Here is a 24,272-nt window from a genome sequence, read left to right as displayed (position 1 = left end):
CTCATGAATTTTGTAAGTTTCTATAAGATCCCCCCCTCAATCTTCTAAATTCTAGCGAGTACAAGCCGAGTCTATCCAGTCTTGTTCATATGAAAGTCCTGACATCCCAGGAATCAGTCTGGTGAACCTTCTCTGTACTCCCTCTTTGGCTCCTCCCTGCTCCTATACTCAAATCCTTTTGCTACTCAGGATGGTATGAAGTCGACTTTCTCAGTACCCCGACCTCAGCCATGGTCATTCAAAAACTGACTCGCTACTTCTCTGTCCACGGAGCCCCCCTAAAGCTGCTCTCAGACAATGGAACTCAATTCTCCAGTCATCTCTTCAGGGATTTCGTGAAACGCTGGGACTTTCACCTCACCATCAGCAGCTCCGATTACCCACAGTCCAACGGCCTGGCCGTGTGCGCGGTAAGAAGTGCAAACGAACTAATGGAACGCTCACACAGGGTTGTCTCTGATGTCTATCTCGACTTACTCAACCAACGGGACATTGTCCGTGACACTCTCCTGGGATCTTCGGCCGAATGACTCTTGTCACAGTGAACCCGCTCCACCCTGCCTATGGCCAAGCAACTACTAGAACCACAAGTTAGTGCACCGTCAGTGATCCAATCCCAGCTCCAACGCCGCCGCGAGATAGAAAGAATATATTAATACAAAACTAGCTCTCGGCTTCAACCGCTCAACAAGGGACAGGTTGTCTGTTTACGGTCACTCCAAGGTTACCATCGCATCGGAGTCATTCTGGGGTCAACCGCAGAGCCATGCTTGCACCTGGTCAATATTGACAACAGCGTCTATCAGCGAACCCGCCAACAGCTACTCCCATTTAATAGAAACATAGACAATAGGTGCAGGAGTAGGCCATTCGGCCCTTCGAGCCTGCACCGACATTCAATATGATCATGGCTGATCATCCAACTCAGTATCCTGTACCTGCCTTCTCTCCATACCCCACTGATCCCTTTAGCCACAAGGGCCACATCTAACTCCCTCTTAAATATAGCCAATGAACTGGCCTCAACGACCTTCAGTGGTAGAGAATTCAGGAGATTCAGCACTCTCTGTGTGAAAAATGTTTTTCTCATCTCGGTCCTAAAAGATTTCCCCCTTATCCTTAAACTGTGACCCCTTGTTCTGGACTTCCCCAACATCTGGAACAATCTTCCTGCATCTAGCCTGTCCAACCCCTTAAGAATTTTGTAAGTTTCTATAAGATCCCCCCTCAATCTTCTAAATTCTAGCGAGTATAAGCCGAGTCAATACAGTCTTTCTTCATATGAAAGTCCTGACATCCTAGGAATCAGTCTGGTGAACCTTCTCTGTACTCCCTCTATGGTACGAATGTCCTTCCTCAGATTAGGAGACCAAAACTGTACGCAATACTCCAGGTGTGGTCTCACCAAGACCCTGTACAACTGCAGTAGAACCTCCCTGCTCCTATACCCAAATCCTTTTGCTATGAATGCTAACATACCATTCGCTTTCTTCACTGCCTGCTGCACCTGCATGCCTACTTTCAATGACTGGTGTACCATGACACACAGGTCTCGTTGTATCTCCCCTTTTCCTAATCTGTTACCATTCAGATAATAGTCTGCTTTCCTGATTTTGCCACCAAAGTAGATAACCTCACATTTACCCACATTATACTGCATATGCCATGCATTTGCCCACTCACCCAGCCTATCCAAGTCACCTTGCAGTCTCCTAGCATCCTCCTCACAGCTAACACTGCCCCCCAGCTTCGTGTCATCCGCAGACTTGGAGATGTTACACTCAATTCCCTCATCCAAATCATTAATATATATTGTAAATAGCTGGGGTCCCAGCACTGAGCCTTGCGTTACCCCACTAGTCACTGCCTGCCATTGTGAAAAGGACCCGTTTACTCCTGCTCTTTGCTTCCTGTCTGCCAGCAGTTCTCTAAGAGATTGCAAGAGATTGTCGCGGCATCCAGCATCCTCGGAGAATGTAGAATTAAAGGCAGAGGCAATGCCAGTTTTAAAGATGGTTATTTGCCTCAAGATTGGATTATTGTATCTCCAGAACCTCCCCAGAGGCTCTGGGAGACACAAGGTTCAAGAGGGAACACAAAACGCCTAATTAGGAAGAATATTAAGAGTAAGATTTTCAATTAAAATACTGTAATTGATGGAACCTTGCCTTTAAATTGGTTCTTGGATGAAACCCTGATGATTCTCACATTGTCTCTTTAAATTTACTCTCCTTTTCACACTTGCATTAAAACACACAGCCACCGCCATTCACAGTGATACTGCCCGGCAGTCTCATAATTACAGTCAACACAGCCGCGTTGACAGCCACACAAAATGATGTAAATAAAAATTGTTTTCCTTGTTTAAGAAGTTCAACTCAGAATTATTTGAAATTGTGGGGGTTGGTACAAAATACCGCTGACCCACAAATGTGTTGCTATGAGACATTCACATTTAAAAAATCCATGTCTCAAAAAAAGCAAGAAGGTGCCCATGTTATTTGACCAACTTATCAGATGAATTTAAATATGTAGGTATGTATGCATTAGTTTTGCTCCTAATTCCCTTTTCCAAATCATTAATATATATGGTAAACAGTTGCGGCCCCAACACCAAGCCTTGCGGCAAAAAAATCCAGAAGATTAGTCAAACATGATTTCCGTTTCATAAATCCATGTTGACTTGGACTAATTATTTTACTGCTATCCAAATGCCCCATTATTACATCTTTAATAATTGACTCCAGCATCTTTCACACCACCAAAGTCGGGCTAACTGGTCTGTAATTCCCCGTTTTCTCTCACGCTCCTTTCTTGAAAAGTGGGATAGCATTAGCTATCCTCCAATCCACAGGAACTGATCGTAAATCTATTGGTCGTTGGAAAATGATCATATGTATAAATATATATGTATGTGTATATATGCATGTATATGTGTATATATGTATGTATATATATGTGTGTATGTATGCATATAAATGTATCCATATGTATGTGTGCATATGTATGTGTATACGTGTGTATGTATGTAATAATGTATGTGTATATATATGTATGTGTATAAATATATATATATGCATATATTTATTATTACTATATAATTATATATATAATTGCCTTTATGGTTTATGCACATCATCTTACAAGACAAATGAATTAATAGTGATTATTTAAATCAAAGTTGCTTCTGATCCATGAGAATAAACTTTATTATCTCTAACTTGCCTCTCACACACAGACACACATTCATATAAATATATAAAATATATATACGTTAAATTTAATTTTGTGCAGTGTGTGTTAAAGCAATACAAGTGAAACTGCACAATACAATGCAAGGGAAACTACGCAAAGGAGGGGGCTGTTCCCTCTACAAGATACTCGAGGATCTTTGCTTTGGATCAAAGGTTATAGAGGAGCTCTATAATCTTTGCTTTGGATCACAGCGGGTGGCATACCGGAAGTCGCGTGTCGCATTAAGAAATGGCGGCCGTGACGTTCCGTCACGTACTACACGTCAGTCCATTGGATTTCGGAGGAGTGGTCTATCTTGCTCTAAGATCTTTGCCCAGGACAGAGAGGTCGGATTGGGAATGGGAATGGGAGGGGGAGTTGAAGTGCTGAGCCACCGGGAGGTCAGATTGGTTATTGCGGACTGAGCGGAGGTGTTCGGCGAAACGATCGCCCAACCTCCGTTTAGTCCACCGGCATCACCAGCAATTCTCCAACCGGGCACTGAGATCCACCCTGGTCGCGATGCGCCGGCACCAACAGGACCTCACATCGACACTCAGGCCTCACTAACCCAGACCTGCAACGGACCCCAGTTGTATTTCATCCGCCGGAAGATCCACCTCTTAAATAAAACATTCCTGGCCCACCTTAATTCCACAAAGGACCTTAAATAATCCCGACTCCAGGCCGCTCCCGACGCCTACACTCCGCGACTCGACCGCCCGCAGACTCCGGGCCCCAACTCTGGCCCGCATCGCCTGCCCGAGTCCCGCGACACCCGCCATCTTGGCCACTAGGAGCGACTTCCATACTCACCGGGACGCCGCCTTCACCGACCTCTACATCGATGCCGCCGCCGACCCTCACCTGCCGACCGATGACGCCCAGCCTCGCAGCTTCTACGGTAACTTGGACCCCCTCCCCATCGCCGATTCCTCCGACATTGCCGCCGGACCCGCCCTACCCGGCAACGCCGCCGGACCGGGGCTCCCCTAACATGGCCGTCGCAACGCACCCGATTCATCTCGCCGCCGACCCGCCCACCGGGACCACCCACGCATCGCCCGCGGACCCCGACTCAACCACCACTGGACTCCGACCATCGGGTCCGGTGACCCGCGCCACTCCACCCCCCTCCAGCAACCCACAGCCGTCGCCTTACCTGGAGCCTGGACTCTGCACTGGGCCTGGAGCCTCCACGCTGCTTACCAAAGATCCTCCCTCTCTCCTGGACTTAACTCCACTGGGTCCTAGTGCTAGTCTGCCCAGCCTTGCTAACCTCAGTGGCTGCTCCACTGACCCTCCCCCATCCCCCCCCCCCCAACCATGTCACCCCCGCCCTTCCCCACCCACATTACAGCCCTCTCTCCCCCCCACCCCCTGACCACCCACCACTCCTCCAACACCCACAACCCCCCCCCCCCCCCCCACACACATCGCCCCGTCCCCAGTCCACCCACCTGCCTTCCTCTGGCCCCAACTCCCACCCCTGCCGGGTGTTCACCATCCCCCCGACCTCCCCCTCTCCCACACCCAACGGTCTGTCCTCAGCAGAGGTCTCACCTTTGTCCCCCTCCGTCCCCATCTCAATGAGTTCCGCGCCCACCATGACTTGGAGCGCTTCTACCGTCGTCTCCGCCTCACAGCGCACTTCCATGGGAAGGAGTCCTCGCCCCCCAATGATGACCCTTTTTCCCGTCTCCAACGCACCCCCTCCTCGTGGAACCCCTCTCGTAAAGTCCCGGCTCTGGAACTCTTTATCCAGAACTGCCGCCGCGACGTCAACCGCCTCAACTTCTCCACTCCCCTGTCTCACTCTAATCTTTCCCCCTCTGAACGCACTGCCATTGAATCACTCCGCAAAAACCCAGATTGGGTCATCAAACCAGCCGACAAGGGAGGTGCCGTGGTAGTCTGGCGCGTCGATCTCTACAAAGCTGAGGCCACGCGCCAACTCTCGGACACCTCCTCCTACTTACCCTTGGACCATGACCCCACTGACGAGCACCAGGCCACCATTTCTAGCACCATCACCGACTTCATCAATTCCCACGCCCTGCCCGACCAAGCTTCCAACCTCATCGTTCCCCAGCCCCGCACGGCCCGTCTTTACCTTCTCCCCAAAATCCACAAACCCGGCTCTCCCGGCAGACCCATTGTCTCTGCGTGTTCATGCCCCACCGAACTCATCTCCACACACCTTGACTCCATCCTATCCCCCTTGGTCAAATCCCTTCCCACCTATGTTCTAGACACCTCAGACACTCTCCGCAGCCTCCATGCATTCCACTCTCTAGGCCCTCACCCCCTCATCTTCACCATGGATGTCCAGTCACTCTACACCTCCATCCCCCACCAGGATGGCCTCAAAGCCCTCCGGTTCTTCCTCGACCAGAGGAGCAACCTATACCCAGCCACTGACACTCTCCTCCGCTTAGCGGAGTTGGTCCTCACCCTCAACAACTTTACATTTGACTCCTCCCATTTCCTCCAAACACAAGGCGTAGCTATGGGCACACGCATGGGCCCCAGCTACGCCTGCCTCTTTGTCGGGTATGTTGAACAATCCTTGTTCAATACGTACCAGGGCCCCATCCCCGACCTCTATCTCCGTTACATTGACGACTGCTTTGGGGCCACCTCCTGCACCTACACACAACTCACTGACTTCATCCACTTCACCACCAACTTCCATCCGGCACTCCAATACACCTGGACCATTTCCGACACTTCCCTACCATTCCTTGACCTCACCATCTCCATCGCAGGGGACAGACTCCTGACCGACATCCATTACAAACCCACTGACTCACACGGCTATCTGGACTACACGTCTTCCCACCCTGCCCTCTGTAAAGACTCCATCCCCTACTCCCAATTCCTCCGCCTACGCCGCATCTGTTCCCAGGATGAGACATTCCATACCAGGGCATCGGAAATGTCCTCGTTCTTCAGGGAATGAAGCTCACACCAGGGTCTCATCCATACCCCGCAACACTGCCCTCTCTCCCCATCCCCTCACTCGCAACAAGGGCAGAGTCCCTCTGGTCCTCACCTTTCACCCCACCAGCCGGCAAATACAACACATAATCCTCCGCCATTTCCGCCACCTCCAACGTGACCCCACCACTCGCCACATCTTCCCATCTCCCCCCATGTCTGCCTTCCGCAAAGACCGCTCCCTCCGCAACTCCCTCGTTAATTCTTCCCTTCCCTCCCGTACCATCCCTTCCCCGGGCACTTTCCGTTGCAACCGCAAGAAATGCAACACCTGTCCCTTCATCTCCCCCCTCGACTCCATTCAAGGACCCAAGCAGTCGTTCCAGGTTCCTGTACCTCCTCCAACCTCATCTACTGCATCCGCTGCTCTAGATGTCAGCTGATTTACATCGGGGAGACTAAACGGAGGTTGGGCAATCGTTTCGCCGAACACCTCCGCTCAGCCCGCAATAACCAATCTGACCTCCCGGTGGCTCAGCACTTCCTGAATGTTCCCCCCATTCCCAATCCGACCTCTGTCCTGGGTCTCCTCCATTGCCAGAGTGAGCAACAGCGGAAATTGGAGGAACAGCACCTCATATTCCGCCTGGGGACCTTACGTCCGGATGGCATTAACATTGAATTCTCCCAATTTTGCTAGCCCTTGCTGTCTCCTCCCATTCCTTAACCCTCTAGCTGTCTCCTCCCACCCTCGCATCCGCCCGCCCTCGGGCTCCTCCTCCTCCCCTTTTCCTTCCTTCTCCCCCCCACCCCCCATCAGTCTGAAGAAGGGTTTCGGCCCGAAACGTCGCCTATTTCCTTCGCTCCATAGATGCTGCTGAACCTACAAACCTTCATGTCTTTGGAGGGTGGGAGGAAACCGGAGCACCCGGAGAAAACTCCTGCGGTCATTGGAGAACGTACAAATTCCGTACAGACAGCACCTGGAGTCAGGATGGAAATGGGGTCTCTAATGCTGTAAGGCAGCAACTCTACCACTGTGCCACCTTATAACCATATAACCATATAACAGTTACAGCACGGAAACAGGCCATCTCGGCCCTTCTAGTCCGTGCCGAACACTTATTCTCCCCTAGTCCCATCTACCTGCACTCACACCATAACCCTCCATTCCTTTCCCGTCCATATAACTATCCAATTTATTTTTAAATGATAACATCGAACCTGCCTCCACCAATTCCACTGGAAGCTCATTCCACACAGCAACCACTCTCTGAGTAAAGAAGTTCCCCCTCATGTTACCCCTAAACTTCTGTCCCTTAATTCCCAAGTCATGTCCTCTTATTTGAATCTTCCCTACTATCAATGGGAAAAGCGTATCCACGTCAACTCTGTCTATCCCTCTCATCATTTTAAAGACCTCTATCAAGTCCCCCCTTAACCTTCTGCGCTCCAAAGAATAAAGACCTAACTTGTTCAACCTTACTCTGTAACTTAATATGCTGAACATAGTGCTTAATATAATAACCTTGATATGCTGAGCTCCTCCAACACATTGAGTTTAGGAGGAATATTGTACATCTTCCAGCATCAAGGAACCTATGTTTTATTCCTCACCTCTGTCTTTGGAGACGATCAGGACAAGATGATAATCCTGCCAGTCGCCATCCCGATTGTGTTTAGCCATGGCTCGCTGTATGACGGCTGGGGATCTCTCTTCGTCGGTCACCTGGAGAGGAAGGGAAAAAGTATTTACTTCAGATGCTAGGTGTATTGAGTGGGGTGGCACTGAGGTTCTACTGAAAGGAATTTAACAAGGGTTACCTCTTACCAGAAAACAAACAAGTGTTAGAAAAATGCTCCGCTTCAATCCGCATCGTCTTCTTTGATCTGTCATTTTCACACCTCACCCTTCCATATCTTCAGACTCCATCTCCCCTGCCTCTCAGTTTGAAGAAGGGTCTCGACACGAAACGTCACCCATTCCTTCTCTCCTCAGATGCTGTCTGACCCGCTGAGTTACTCCAGTATTTTGTGTGTATCTTAGAAAAATGCTACCCCATTATTTGACCAGTCGTTTGCAATCCTCCGGCCTGCGGTCAGTTAAGTTTAGAGATACAGAATGGAAACAGGCCCTTCAGACCATCGAGTTCACACCATACATTGAATACCCTTTCACACCAGTCCTCAACGACCTCCTCACCTCTGCTCACACTGGTTCCCTCAAAATCCTCATCCTCCTCGACCTGAGTGCAGCCTTCGATACAGTGAACCATAAAATCCTGCTTACCAGACTTGGGGACCTTGGCATTGAAGGTTCTGCACTCAGCTGGCTCTGTTCCTACCTTTCTAACAGATCCCACTTCATCTCTCTCCATAAACCCACCTCTGCTACAGCCACAGTCACTCAAGGCGTTCCCCAAGGCTCCGTACTCGGCCCCCTCCTCTTCATCATCTACATCCTCCCCCTTGGTCACATACTCCGCCACTTCAATCTGGACTTCCACTGTTACGCCGATGACACCCAGATCTACCTCGGCACCAAATCCCCCCACAACGCCCCTCCCTCTCCCATATCAACTCCTGTTTGTCAGCTATAAAAACCTGGATGCAACATAACTTCCTCAAACTCAACAGCAATAAAACAGAATTCCTCCTCATAGCCTCCAAATCCACACTCAGCAAAATCAATAACCCCACTCTCACCATCGACGTCACCACTGTCTCCCCATCTCCCCAGGCCCGCAACCTTGGCGTGATCTTTGATTCCACCCTCTCCCTTGAGCCTCACATCCGCCATGTCACTAAAACCTCCTTCTTTCATCTCCGCAACATCGCCAAAATCAGACCCTCTCTCACACCTCCCGCTGCTGAAAGACTGATGCATGCCTTCATCTCCTCCCGTCTGGACTACTGCAACTCACTGCAGTAGGCAAAGGTCTCGTTAATTTTAAATTATTGACATTTAGATTGATTTTTCTGATGCCTTCACACCATGTTTGGCAAAGGATCATCTTTTGAACAAATAATTAACCCTACTTGATATTAGGATCTATATTCTCTCCTCCCATTTCAAACTACAGGGAGTCCAAGGCAATGAAAGATAAGAGTGTCCCCAATCACATTCCAGGAGTCATATACAGAGCATCTTTCAAACCATTATACCCTTAGCACCATGCACCACAGAAACAGGCCTTTCAACCCAACTTACCCAAACCAGCCAAGATGCCCATTTTCTACGCCAGTCCTACCTGCCCACATTTGCCCCATACCCCTTGAAACATTTTCTACCCATCTACCTGTTCAGTTGACTTTTAAATATTGTGTAGTTCCTGCCACAACTACCTCCTCTGGCAGCTCGCACCCAAAACCTAACACCCCTCAGATTCCTATTAAATCTTCCCCCACTCACCTTAAACCCATGTCCTCTGGTCTTGATTCCCCTCCCGGGATAAAACACCCTCTGCATTCACTCTTTCTATTCCCCTCATGATTTTATACACCTCGATATGATCACCTCAGCCTTTTGTACCACTACACCCACCTGTGTGAAAAAGCTGCCCCTCAGGTCCCTATTACAGGTCCCACACAGAGAGTGGTGAATCTGTGGAATTCTCTGCCACAGAAGGTAGTTGAGGCCAGTTCATTGGCTATATTTAAGAGGGAGTTAGATGTGGCCCTTGTGGCTAAAGGGATCAGGGGGTATAGAGAGAAGGCAGGTTTAGGATACTGAGTTGGATGATCAACCATGATCATATTGAATGGCGGTGCAGGCTCAAAGGGCCGAATGGCCTACTCCTGCACCTATTTTCTATGTCTCTATGTTTCTAAATCTTTCCCCTCTCACATTGAGGTGGGTGTATGGAACGACTGCCAGAGGAGGAAGTTGAAGCATTGACTATCGCAATGTTTAAGAAGCAATTGGACAGGTACATGGATATGACAAGTTTGGAGGGATATGGGCCAAATGCAGGCAGGTGGGACACGTGGCCGGTGTGGGCAAGATGGGCCAAAGGGCCACACTGCATCACTCTATATCCTCTGACTCTTGCCCCTTATGAGAGAAACCAGAATCTCATTAAATTTTGCGTCTGTTGTAGACTTTGAACTGAACAGCACAGAAACAAGCTCCTGTGTTTTCAACTTTTCACATTTCCAAATGTTTTATTCAGAAGTCACAAATATATTGCAGCAATGGTAGATGTGCTGCCATACAGCGCCGGAGACCCGGGTTCCATCCTGACTGTGGCTGCTGTCTGTGGGGAGTTTGTATGTTCTCCCCGTGACCGCATGGGATTTTCTTCAGGTGCTCATACGGTCATAGAAGCAGAGTTAGGCCATTCGGCCCATCGAGCTTAATCTGCCACTCAATCATGGCAGATCTTTATCTCCCTCCTAACCCCATATTCCTGCCTTCTCCCCATAACCCCTGACTAACACCAGTGCCCTGGTTTCCTCCCACACTTCAAAGATATATGGGATTGTAGATTAATTGGCTTCAGTTAATTGTCCCCAGCATGCAGGAACTAGTGCATCCTATCCAATCGTTGGTCGGCACGGAATCAGTGGGCCGAAGGGCCTGTTTCCATGCTGTGTTTCTGCTATAAAGTAGTATCTGAGCAATGGAAGAATGCCATGCACCTACCATAATGCTTTTGGACACCTTTCCACGGCCGTTTTCGAGGCGGACCCGAATGATGACATTTTCCGTGGACCGAGGAAGTGATGGTGTGGAGCTGTGGGAACTCCCCGAGATGGTGCCTTTGTTGTCATTCAGGCAGCAAGGCCAGCAAAAAATGTTGCGGAGAAATGATCTTAGTCGGGAGGCCTTGCCCATCGATTGGAATGATTCGTTCCGCTGGAAAACAAAACAGTAAGGATGGGAATTTAGATATTTCTAATCCAACTTTTCAGTTCTATCCTCAAGCCAGGCTGCTCCCATCCTCTATATAGGATGTGGTGATTTTATAGCTGGCTCTGTTCCTACCTTTCTAACAGATCCCACTTCATCTCTCTCCATAAACCCACCTCTGCTACAGCCACAGTCACTCAAGGCGTTCCCCAAGGCTCCGTACTCGGCCCCCTCCTCTTCATCATCTACATCCTCCCCCTTGGTCACATACTCCGCCACTTCAATCTGGACTTCCACTGTTACGCCGATGACACCCAGATCTACCTCGGCACCAAATCCCCCCACAACGCCCCCCCCCTCTCCCATATCAACTCCTGTTTGTCAGCTATAAAAACCTGGATGCAACATAACTTCCTCAAACTCAACAGCAATAAAACAGAATTCCTCCTCATAGCCTCCAAATCCACACTCAGCAAAATCAATAACCCCACTCTCACCATCGACGTCACCACTGTCTCCCCATCTCCCCAGGCCCGCAACCTTGGCGTGATCTTTGATTTCACCCTCTCCCTTGAGCCTCACATCCGCCATTTTGCGTCTGTTGTAGACTTTGAACTGAACAGCACAGAAACAAGCTCCTGTGTTTTCAACTTTTCACATTTCCAAATGTTTTATTCAGAAGTCACAAATATATTGCAGCAATGGTAGATGTGCTGCCATACAGCGCCGGAGACCCGGGTTCCATCCTGACTGTGGCTGCTGTCTGTGGGGAGTTTGTATGTTCTCCCCGTGACCGCATGGGATTTTCTTCAGGTGCTCATACGGTCATAGAAGCAGAGTTAGGCCATTCGGCCCATCGAGCTTAATCTGCCACTCAATCATGGCAGATCTTTATCTCCCTCCTAACCCCATATTCCTGCCTTCTCCCCATAACCCCTGACTAACACCAGTGCCCTGGTTTCCTCCCACACTTCAAAGATATATGGGATTGTAGATTAATTGGCTTCAGTTAATTGTCCCCAGCATGCAGGAACTAGTGCATCCTATCCAATCGTTGGTCGGCACGGAATCAGTGGGCCGAAGGGCCTGTTTCCATGCTGTGTTTCTGCTATAAAGTAGTATCTGAGCAATGGAAGAATGCCATGCACCTACCATAATGCTTTTGGACACCTTTCCACGGCCGTTTTCGAGGCGGACCCGAATGATGACATTTTCCGTGGACCGAGGAAGTGATGGTGTGGAGCTGTGGGAACTCCCCGAGATGGTGCCTTTGTTGTCATTCAGGCAGCAAGGCCAGCAAAAAATGTTGCGGAGAAATGATCTTAGTCGGGAGGCCTTGCCCATCGATTGGAATGATTCGTTCCGCTGGAAAACAAAACAGTAAGGATGGGAATTTAGATATTTCTAATCCAACTTTTCAGTTCTATCCTCAAGCCAGGCTGCTCCCATCCTCTATATAGGATGTGGTGATTTTATAGCTGGCTCTGTTCCTACCTTTCTAACAGATCCCACTTCATCTCTCTCCATAAACCCACCTCTGCTACAGCCACAGTCACTCAAGGCGTTCCCCAAGGCTCCGTACTCGGCCCCCTCCTCTTCATCATCTACATCCTCCCCCTTGGTCACATACTCCGCCACTTCAATCTGGACTTCCACTGTTACGCCGATGACACCCAGATCTACCTCGGCACCAAATCCCCCCACAACGCCCCCCCCCCCTCTCCCATATCAACTCCTGTTTGTCAGCTATAAAAACCTGGATGCAACATAACTTCCTCAAACTCAACAGCAATAAAACAGAATTCCTCCTCATAGCCTCCAAATCCACACTCAGCAAAATCAATAACCCCACTCTCACCATCGACGTCACCACTGTCTCCCCATCTCCCCAGGCCCGCAACCTTGGCGTGATCTTTGATTTCACCCTCTCCCTTGAGCCTCACATCCGCCATTTTGCGTCTGTTGTAGACTTTGAACTGAACAGCACAGAAACAAGCTCCTGTGTTTTCAACTTTTCACATTTCCAAATGTTTTATTCAGAAGTCACAAATATATTGCAGCAATGGTAGATGTGCTGCCATACAGCGCCGGAGACCCGGGTTCCATCCTGACTGTGGCTGCTGTCTGTGGGGAGTTTGTATGTTCTCCCCGTGACCGCATGGGATTTTCTTCAGGTGCTCATACGGTCATAGAAGCAGAGTTAGGCCATTCGGCCCATCGAGCTTAATCTGCCACTCAATCATGGCAGATCTTTATCTCCCTCCTAACCCCATATTCCTGCCTTCTCCCCATAACCCCTGACTAACACCAGTGCCCTGGTTTCCTCCCACACTTCAAAGATATATGGGATTGTAGATTAATTGGCTTCAGTTAATTGTCCCCAGCATGCAGGAACTAGTGCATCCTATCCAATCGTTGGTCGGCACGGAATCAGTGGGCCGAAGGGCCTGTTTCCATGCTGTGTTTCTGCTATAAAGTAGTATCTGAGCAATGGAAGAATGCCATGCACCTACCATAATGCTTTTGGACACCTTTCCACGGCCGTTTTCGAGGCGGACCCGAATGATGACATTTTCCGTGGACCGAGGAAGTGATGGTGTGGAGCTGTGGGAACTCCCCGAGATGGTGCCTTTGTTGTCATTCAGGCAGCAAGGCCAGCAAAAAATGTTGCGGAGAAATGATCTTAGTCGGGAGGCCTTGCCCATCGATTGGAATGATTCGTTCCGCTGGAAAACAAAACAGTAAGGATGGGAATTTAGATATTTCTAATCCAACTTTTCAGTTCTATCCTCAAGCCAGGCTGCTCCCATCCTCTATATAGGATGTGGTGATTTTATAGCTGGCTCTGTTCCTACCTTTCTAACAGATCCCACTTCATCTCTCTCCATAAACCCACCTCTGCTACAGCCACAGTCACTCAAGGCGTTCCCCAAGGCTCCGTACTCGGCCCCCTCCTCTTCATCATCTACATCCTCCCCCTTGGTCACATACTCCGCCACTTCAATCTGGACTTCCACTGTTACGCCGATGACACCCAGATCTACCTCGGCACCAAATCCCCCCACAACGCCCCCCCCCTCTCCCATATCAACTCCTGTTTGTCAGCTATAAAAACCTGGATGCAACATAACTTCCTCAAACTCAACAGCAATAAAACAGAATTCCTCCTCATAGCCTCCAAATCCACACTCAGCAAAATCAATAACCCCACTCTCACCATCGACGTCACCACTGTCTCCCCATCTCCCCAGGCCCGCAACCTTGGCGTGATCTTTGATTCCACCCTCTCCCTTGAGCCTCACATCCGCCATTTTGCGTCTGTTGTAGACTTTGAACTGAACAGCACAGAAACAAGCTCCTGTGTTTTCAACTTTTCACATTTCCAAATGTTTTATTCAGAAGTCACAAATATATTGCAGCAATGGTAGATGTGCTGCCATACAGCGCCGGAGACCCGGGTTCCATCCTGACTGTGGCTGCTGTCTGTGGGGAGTTTGTATGTTCTCCCCGTGACCGCATGGGATTTTCTTCAGGTGCTCATACGGTCATAGAAGCAGAGTTAGGCCATTCGGCCCATCGAGCTTAATCTGCCACTCAATCATGGCAGATCTTTATCTCCCTCCTAACCCCATATTCCTGCCTTCTCCCCATAACCCCTGACTAACACCAGTGCCCTGGTTTCCTCCCACACTTCAAAGATATATGGGATTGTAGATTAATTGGCTTCAGTTAATTGTCCCCAGCATGCAGGAACTAGTGCATCCTATCCAATCGTTGGTCGGCACGGAATCAGTGGGCCGAAGGGCCTGTTTCCATGCTGTGTTTCTGCTATAAAGTAGTATCTGAGCAATGGAAGAATGCCATGCACCTACCATAATGCTTTTGGACACCTTTCCACGGCCGTTTTCGAGGCGGACCCGAATGATGACATTTTCCGTGGACCGAGGAAGTGATGGTGTGGAGCTGTGGGAACTCCCCGAGATGGTGCCTTTGTTGTCATTCAGGCAGCAAGGCCAGCAAAAAATGTTGCGGAGAAATGATCTTAGTCGGGAGGCCTTGCCCATCGATTGGAATGATTCGTTCCGCTGGAAAACAAAACAGTAAGGATGGGAATTTAGATATTTCTAATCCAACTTTTCAGTTCTATCCTCAAGCCAGGCTGCTCCCATCCTCTATATAGGATGTGGTGATTTTATAGCTGGCTCTGTTCCTACCTTTCTAACAGATCCCACTTCATCTCTCTCCATAAACCCACCTCTGCTACAGCCACAGTCACTCAAGGCGTTCCCCAAGGCTCCGTACTCGGCCCCCTCCTCTTCATCATCTACATCCTCCCCCTTGGTCACATACTCCGCCACTTCAATCTGGACTTCCACTGTTACGCCGATGACACCCAGATCTACCTCGGCACCAAATCCCCCCACAACGCCCCCCCCCTCTCCCATATCAACTCCTGTTTGTCAGCTATAAAAACCTGGATGCAACATAACTTCCTCAAACTCAACAGCAATAAAACAGAATTCCTCCTCATAGCCTCCAAATCCACACTCAGCAAAATCAATAACCCCACTCTCACCATCGACGTCACCACTGTCTCCCCATCTCCCCAGGCCCGCAACCTTGGCGTGATCTTTGATTCCACCCTCTCCCTTGAGCCTCACATCCGCCATTTTGCGTCTGTTGTAGACTTTGAACTGAACAGCACAGAAACAAGCTCCTGTGTTTTCAACTTTTCACATTTCCAAATGTTTTATTCAGAAGTCACAAATATATTGCAGCAATGGTAGATGTGCTGCCATACAGCGCCGGAGACCCGGGTTCCATCCTGACTGTGGCTGCTGTCTGTGGGGAGTTTGTATGTTCTCCCCGTGACCGCATGGGATTTTCTTCAGGTGCTCATACGGTCATAGAAGCAGAGTTAGGCCATTCGGCCCATCGAGCTTAATCTGCCACTCAATCATGGCAGATCTTTATCTCCCTCCTAACCCCATATTCCTGCCTTCTCCCCATAACCCCTGACTAACACCAGTGCCCTGGTTTCCTCCCACACTTCAAAGATATATGGGATTGTAGATTAATTGGCTTCAGTTAATTGTCCCCAGCATGCAGGAACTAGTGCATCCTATCCAATCGTTGGTCGGCACGGAATCAGTGGGCCGAAGGGCCTGTTTCCATGCTGTGTTTCTGCTATAAAGTAGTATCTGAGCAATGGAAGAATGCCATGCACCTACCATAATGCTTTTGGACACCTTTCCACGGCCGTTTTCGAGGCGGACCCGAATGATGACATTTTCCGTGGACCGAGGAAGTGATGGTGTGGAGCTGTGGGAACTCCCCGAGATGGTGCCTTTGTTGTCATTCAGGCAGCAAGGCCAGCAAAAAATGTTGCGGAGAAATGATCTTAGTCGGGAGGCCTTGCCCATCGATTGGAATGATTCGTTCCGCTGGAAAACAAAACAGTAAGGATGGGAATTTAGATATTTCTAATCCAACTTTTCAGTTCTATCCTCAAGCCAGGCTGCTCCCATCCTCTATATAGGATGTGGTGATTTTATAGCTGGCTCTGTTCCTACCTTTCTAACAGATCCCACTTCATCTCTCTCCATAAACCCACCTCTGCTACAGCCACAGTCACTCAAGGCGTTCCCCAAGGCTCCGTACTCGGCCCCCTCCTCTTCATCATCTACATCCTCCCCCTTGGTCACATACTCCGCCACTTCAATCTGGACTTCCACTGTTACGCCGATGACACCCAGATCTACCTCGGCACCAAATCCCCCCACAACGCCCCCCCCCTCTCCCATATCAACTCCTGTTTGTCAGCTATAAAAACCTGGATGCAACATAACTTCCTCAAACTCAACAGCAATAAAACAGAATTCCTCCTCATAGCCTCCAAATCCACACTCAGCAAAATCAATAACCCCACTCTCACCATCGACGTCACCACTGTCTCCCCATCTCCCCAGGCCCGCAACCTTGGCGTGATCTTTGATTCCACCCTCTCCCTTGAGCCTCACATCCGCCATGTCACTAAAACCTCCTTCTTTCATCTCCGCAACATCGCCAAAATCAGACCCTCTCTCACACCTCCCGCTGCTGAAAAACTGATGCATGCCTTCATCTCCTCCCGTCTGGACTACTGCAACTCACTGCAGTAGGCAAAGGTCTCGTTAATTTTAAATTATTGACATTTAGATTGATTTTTCTGATGCCTTCACACCATGTTTGGCAAAGGATCATCTTTTGAACAAATAATTAACCCTACTTGATATTAGGATCTATATTCTCTCCTCCCATTTCAAACTACAGGGAGTCCAAGGCAATGAAAGATAAGAGTGTCCCCAATCACATTCCAGGAGTCATATACAGAGCATCTTTCAAACCATTATACCCTTAGCACCATGCACCACAGAAACAGGCCTTTCAACCCAACTTACCCAAACCAGCCAAGATGCCCATTTTCTACGCCAGTCCTACCTGCCCACATTTGCCCCATACCCCTTGAAACATTTTCTACCCATCTACCTGTTCAGTTGACTTTTAAATATTGTGTAGTTCCTGCCACAACTACCTCCTCTGGCAGCTCGCACCCAAAACCTAACACCCCTCAGATTCCTATTAAATCTTCCCCCACTCACCTTAAACCCATGTCCTCTGGTCTTGATTCCCCTCCCGGGATAAAACACCCTCTGCATTCACTCTTTCTATTCCCCTCATGATTTTATACACCTCGATATGATCACCTCAGCCTTTTGTACCACTACACCCACCTGTGTGAAAAAGCTGCCCCTCAGGTCCCTATTACAGGTCCCACACAGAGAGTGGTGAATCTGTGGAATTCTCTGCCACAGAAGGTAGTTGAGGCCAGTTCATTGGCTATATTTAAGAGGGAGTTAGATGTGGCCCTTGTGGCTAAAGGGATCAGGGGGTATAGAGAGAAGGCAGGTTTAGGATACTGAGTTGGATGATCAACCATGATCATATTGAATGGCGGTGCAGGCTCAAAGGGCCGAATGGCCTACTCCTGCACCTATTTTCTATGTCTCTATGTTTCTAAATCTTTCCCCTCTCACATTGAGGTGGGTGTATGGAACGACTGCCAGAGGAGGAAGTTGAAGCATTGACTATCGCAATGTTTAAGAAGCAATTGGACAGGTACATGGATATGACAAGTTTGGAGGGATATGGGCCAAATGCAGGCAGGTGGGACACGTGGCCGGTGTGGGCAAGATGGGCCAAAGGGCCACACTGCATCACTCTATATCCTCTGACTCTTGCCCCTTATGAGAGAAACCAGAATCTCATTAAATTTTGCGTCTGTTGTAGACTTTGAACTGAACAGCACAGAAACAAGCTCCTGTGTTTTCAACTTTTCACATTTCCAAATGTTTTATTCAGAAGTCACAAATATATTGCAGCAATGGTAGATGTGCTGCCATACAGCGCCGGAGACCCGGGTTCCATCCTGACTGTGGCTGCTGTCTGTGGGGAGTTTGTATGTTCTCCCCGTGACCGCATGGGATTTTCTTCAGGTGCTCATACGGTCATAGAAGCAGAGTTAGGCCATTCGGCCCATCGAGCTTAATCTGCCACTCAATCATGGCAGATCTTTATCTCCCTCCTAACCCCATATTCCTGCCTTCTCCCCATAACCCCTGACTAACACCAGTGCCCTGGTTTCCTCCCACACTTCAAAGATATATGGGATTGTAGATTAATTGGCTTCAGTTAATTGTCCCCAGCATGCAGGAACTAGTGCATCCTATCCAATCGTTGGTCGGCACGGAATCAGTGGGCCGAAGGGCCTGTTTCCATGCTGTGTTTCTGCTATAAAGTAGTATCTGAGCAATGGAAGAATGCCATGCACCTACCATAATGCTTTTGGACACCTTTCCACGGCCGTTTTCGAGGCGGACCCGAATGATGACATTTTCCGTGGACCGAGGAAGTGATGGTGTGGAGCTGTGGGAACTCCCCGAGATGGTGCCTTTGTTGTCATTCAGGCAGCAAGGCCAGCAAAAAATGTTGCGGAGAAATGATCTTAGTCGGGAGGCCTTGCCCATCGATTGGAATGATTCGTTCCGCTGGAAAACAAAACAGTAAGGATGGGAATTTAGATATTTCTAATCCAACTTTTCAGTTCTATCCTCAAGCCAGGCTGCTCCCATCCTCTATATAGGATGTGGTGATTTTATAGCTGGCTCTGTTCCTACCTTTCTAACAGATCCCACTTCATCTCTCTCCATAAACCCACCTCTGCTACAGCCACAGTCACTCAAGGCGTTCCCCAAGGCTCCGTACTCGGCCCCCTCCTCTTCATCATCTACATCCTCCCCCTTGGTCACATACTCCGCCACTTCAATCTGGACTTCCACTGTTACGCCGATGACACCCAGATCTACCTCGGCACCAAATCCCCCCACAACGCCCCCCCCCCTCTCCCATATCAACTCCTGTTTGTCAGCTATAAAAACCTGGATGCAACATAACTTCCTCAAACTCAACAGCAATAAAACAGAATTCCTCCTCATAGCCTCCAAATCCACACTCAGCAAAATCAATAACCCCACTCTCACCATCGACGTCACCACTGTCTCCCCATCTCCCCAGGCCCGCAACCTTGGCGTGATCTTTGATTCCACCCTCTCCCTTGAGCCTCACATCCGCCATTTTGCGTCTGTTGTAGACTTTGAACTGAACAGCACAGAAACAAGCTCCTGTGTTTTCAACTTTTCACATTTCCAAATGTTTTATTCAGAAGTCACAAATATATTGCAGCAATGGTAGATGTGCTGCCATACAGCGCCGGAGACCCGGGTTCCATCCTGACTGTGGCTGCTGTCTGTGGGGAGTTTGTATGTTCTCCCCGTGACCGCATGGGATTTTCTTCAGGTGCTCATACGGTCATAGAAGCAGAGTTAGGCCATTCGGCCCATCGAGCTTAATCTGCCACTCAATCATGGCAGATCTTTATCTCCCTCCTAACCCCATATTCCTGCCTTCTCCCCATAACCCCTGACTAACACCAGTGCCCTGGTTTCCTCCCACACTTCAAAGATATATGGGATTGTAGATTAATTGGCTTCAGTTAATTGTCCCCAGCATGCAGGAACTAGTGCATCCTATCCAATCGTTGGTCGGCACGGAATCAGTGGGCCGAAGGGCCTGTTTCCATGCTGTGTTTCTGCTATAAAGTAGTATCTGAGCAATGGAAGAATGCCATGCACCTACCATAATGCTTTTGGACACCTTTCCACGGCCGTTTTCGAGGCGGACCCGAATGATGACATTTTCCGTGGACCGAGGAAGTGATGGTGTGGAGCTGTGGGAACTCCCCGAGATGGTGCCTTTGTTGTCATTCAGGCAGCAAGGCCAGCAAAAAATGTTGCGGAGAAATGATCTTAGTCGGGAGGCCTTGCCCATCGATTGGAATGATTCGTTCCGCTGGAAAACAAAACAGTAAGGATGGGAATTTAGATATTTCTAATCCAACTTTTCAGTTCTATCCTCAAGCCAGGCTGCTCCCATCCTCTATATAGGATGTGGTGATTTTATAGCTGGCTCTGTTCCTACCTTTCTAACAGATCCCACTTCATCTCTCTCCATAAACCCACCTCTGCTACAGCCACAGTCACTCAAGGCGTTCCCCAAGGCTCCGTACTCGGCCCCCTCCTCTTCATCATCTACATCCTCCCCCTTGGTCACATACTCCGCCACTTCAATCTGGACTTCCACTGTTACGCCGATGACACCCAGATCTACCTCGGCACCAAATCCCCCCACAACGCCCCCCCCCTCTCCCATATCAACTCCTGTTTGTCAGCTATAAAAACCTGGATGCAACATAACTTCCTCAAACTCAACAGCAATAAAACAGAATTCCTCCTCATATCCTCCAAATCCACACTCAGCAAAATCAATAACCCCACTCTCACCATCGACGTCACCACTGTCTCCCCATCTCCCCAGGCCCGCAACCTTGGCGTGATCTTTGATTTCACCCTCTCCCTTGAGCCTCACATCCGCCATTTTGCGTCTGTTGTAGACTTTGAACTGAACAGCACAGAAACAAGCTCCTGTATTTTCAACTTTTCACATTTCCAAATGTTTTATTCAGAAGTCACAAATATATTGCAGCAATGGTAGATGTGCTGCCATTCAGCGCCGGAGACCCGGGTTCCATCCTGACTGTGGCTGCTGTCTGTGGGGAGTTTGTATGTTCTCCCCGTGACCGCATGGGATTTTCTTCACGTGCTCATACGGTCATAGAAGCAGAGTTAGGCCATTCGGCCCATCGAGCTTAATCTGCCACTCAATCATGGCAGATCTTTATCTCCCTCCTAACCCCATATTCCTGCCTTCTCCCCATAACCCCTGACTAACACCAGTGCCCTGGTTTCCTCCCACACTTCAAAGATATATGGGATTGTAGATTAATTGGCTTCAGTTAATTGTCCCCAGCATGCAGGAACTAGTGCATCCTATCCAATCGTTGGTCGGCACGGAATCAGTGGGCCGAAGGGCCTGTTTCCATGCTGTGTTTCTGCTATAAAGTAGTATCTGAGCAATGGAAGAATGCCATGCACCTACCATAATGCTTTTGGACACCTTTCCACGGCCGTTTTCGAGGCGGACCCGAATGATGACATTTTCCGTGGACCGAGGAAGTGATGGTGTGGAGCTGTGGGAACTCCCCGAGATGGTGCCTTTGTTGTCATTCAGGCAGCAAGGCCAGCAAAAAATGTTGCGGAGAAATGATCTTAGTCGGGAGGCCTTGCCCATCGATTGGAATGATTCGTTCCGCTGGAAAACAAAACAGTAAGGATGGGAATTTAGATATTTCTAATCCAACTTTTCAGTTCTATCCTCAAGCCAGGCTGCTCCCATCCTCTATATAGGATGTGGTGATTTTATAGCTGGCTCTGTTCCTACCTTTCTAACAGATCCCACTTCATCTCTCTCCATAAACCCACCTCTGCTACAGCCACAGTCACTCAAGGCGTTCCCCAAGGCTCCGTACTCGGCCCCCTCCTCTTCATCATCTACATCCTCCCCCTTGGTCACATACTCCGCCACTTCAATCTGGACTTCCACTGTTACGCCGATGACACCCAGATCTACCTCGGCACCAAATCCCCCCACAACGCCCCCCCCCCCTCTCCCATATCAACTCCTGTTTGTCAGCTATAAAAACCTGGATGCAACATAACTTCCTCAAACTCAACAGCAATAAAACAGAATTCCTCCTCATAGCCTCCAAATCCACACTCAGCAAAATCAATAACCCCACTCTCACCATCGACGTCACCACTGTCTCCCCATCTCCCCAGGCCCGCAACCTTGGCGTGATCTTTGATTCCACCCTCTCCCTTGAGCCTCACATCCGCCATTTTGCGTCTGTTGTAGACTTTGAACTGAACAGCACAGAAACAAGCTCCTGTGTTTTCAACTTTTCACATTTCCAAATGTTTTATTCAGAAGTCACAAATATATTGCAGCAATGGTAGATGTGCTGCCATACAGCGCCGGAGACCCGGGTTCCATCCTGACTGTGGCTGCTGTCTGTGGGGAGTTTGTATGTTCTCCCCGTGACCGCATGGGATTTTCTTCAGGTGCTCATACGGTCATAGAAGCAGAGTTAGGCCATTCGGCCCATCGAGCTTAATCTGCCACTCAATCATGGCAGATCTTTATCTCCCTCCTAACCCCATATTCCTGCCTTCTCCCCATAACCCCTGACTAACACCAGTGCCCTGGTTTCCTCCCACACTTCAAAGATATATGGGATTGTAGATTAATTGGCTTCAGTTAATTGTCCCCAGCATGCAGGAACTAGTGCATCCTATCCAATCGTTGGTCGGCACGGAATCAGTGGGCCGAAGGGCCTGTTTCCATGCTGTGTTTCTGCTATAAAGTAGTATCTGAGCAATGGAAGAATGCCATGCACCTACCATAATGCTTTTGGACACCTTTCCACGGCCGTTTTCGAGGCGGACCCGAATGATGACATTTTCCGTGGACCGAGGAAGTGATGGTGTGGAGCTGTGGGAACTCCCCGAGATGGTGCCTTTGTTGTCATTCAGGCAGCAAGGCCAGCAAAAAATGTTGCGGAGAAATGATCTTAGTCGGGAGGCCTTGCCCATCGATTGGAATGATTCGTTCCGCTGGAAAACAAAACAGTAAGGATGGGAATTTAGATATTTCTAATCCAACTTTTCAGTTCTATCCTCAAGCCAGGCTGCTCCCATCCTCTATATAGGATGTGGTGATTTTATAGCTGGCTCTGTTCCTACCTTTCTAACAGATCCCACTTCATCTCTCTCCATAAACCCACCTCTGCTACAGCCACAGTCACTCAAGGCGTTCCCCAAGGCTCCGTACTCGGCCCCCTCCTCTTCATCATCTACATCCTCCCCCTTGGTCACATACTCCGCCACTTCAATCTGGACTTCCACTGTTACGCCGATGACACCCAGATCTACCTCGGCACCAAATCCCCCCACAACGCCCCCCCCCCCCCTCTCCCATATCAACTCCTGTTTGTCAGCTATAAAAACCTGGATGCAACATAACTTCCTCAAACTCAACAGCAATAAAACAGAATTCCTCCTCATAGCCTCCAAATCCACACTCAGCAAAATCAATAACCCCACTCTCACCATCGACGTCACCACTGTCTCCCCATCTCCCCAGGCCCGCAACCTTGGCGTGATCTTTGATTCCACCCTCTCCCTTGAGCCTCACATCCGCCATTTTGCGTCTGTTGTAGACTTTGAACTGAACAGCACAGAAACAAGCTCCTGTGTTTTCAACTTTTCACATTTCCAAATGTTTTATTCAGAAGTCACAAATATATTGCAGCAATGGTAGATGTGCTGCCATACAGCGCCGGAGACCCGGGTTCCATCCTGACTGTGGCTGCTGTCTGTGGGGAGTTTGTATGTTCTCCCCGTGACCGCATGGGATTTTCTTCAGGTGCTCATACGGTCATAGAAGCAGAGTTAGGCCATTCGGCCCATCGAGCTTAATCTGCCACTCAATCATGGCAGATCTTTATCTCCCTCCTAACCCCATATTCCTGCCTTCTCCCCATAACCCCTGACTAACACCAGTGCCCTGGTTTCCTCCCACACTTCAAAGATATATGGGATTGTAGATTAATTGGCTTCAGTTAATTGTCCCCAGCATGCAGGAACTAGTGCATCCTATCCAATCGTTGGTCGGCACGGAATCAGTGGGCCGA

This window comes from Amblyraja radiata, chromosome 35 (genome assembly GCF_010909765.2).
Source record: "Amblyraja radiata isolate CabotCenter1 chromosome 35, sAmbRad1.1.pri, whole genome shotgun sequence".
NCBI classification, from domain to species: domain Eukaryota; kingdom Metazoa; phylum Chordata; class Chondrichthyes; order Rajiformes; family Rajidae; genus Amblyraja; species Amblyraja radiata.
Note: the sequence above shows the minus strand (reverse complement) of the source record.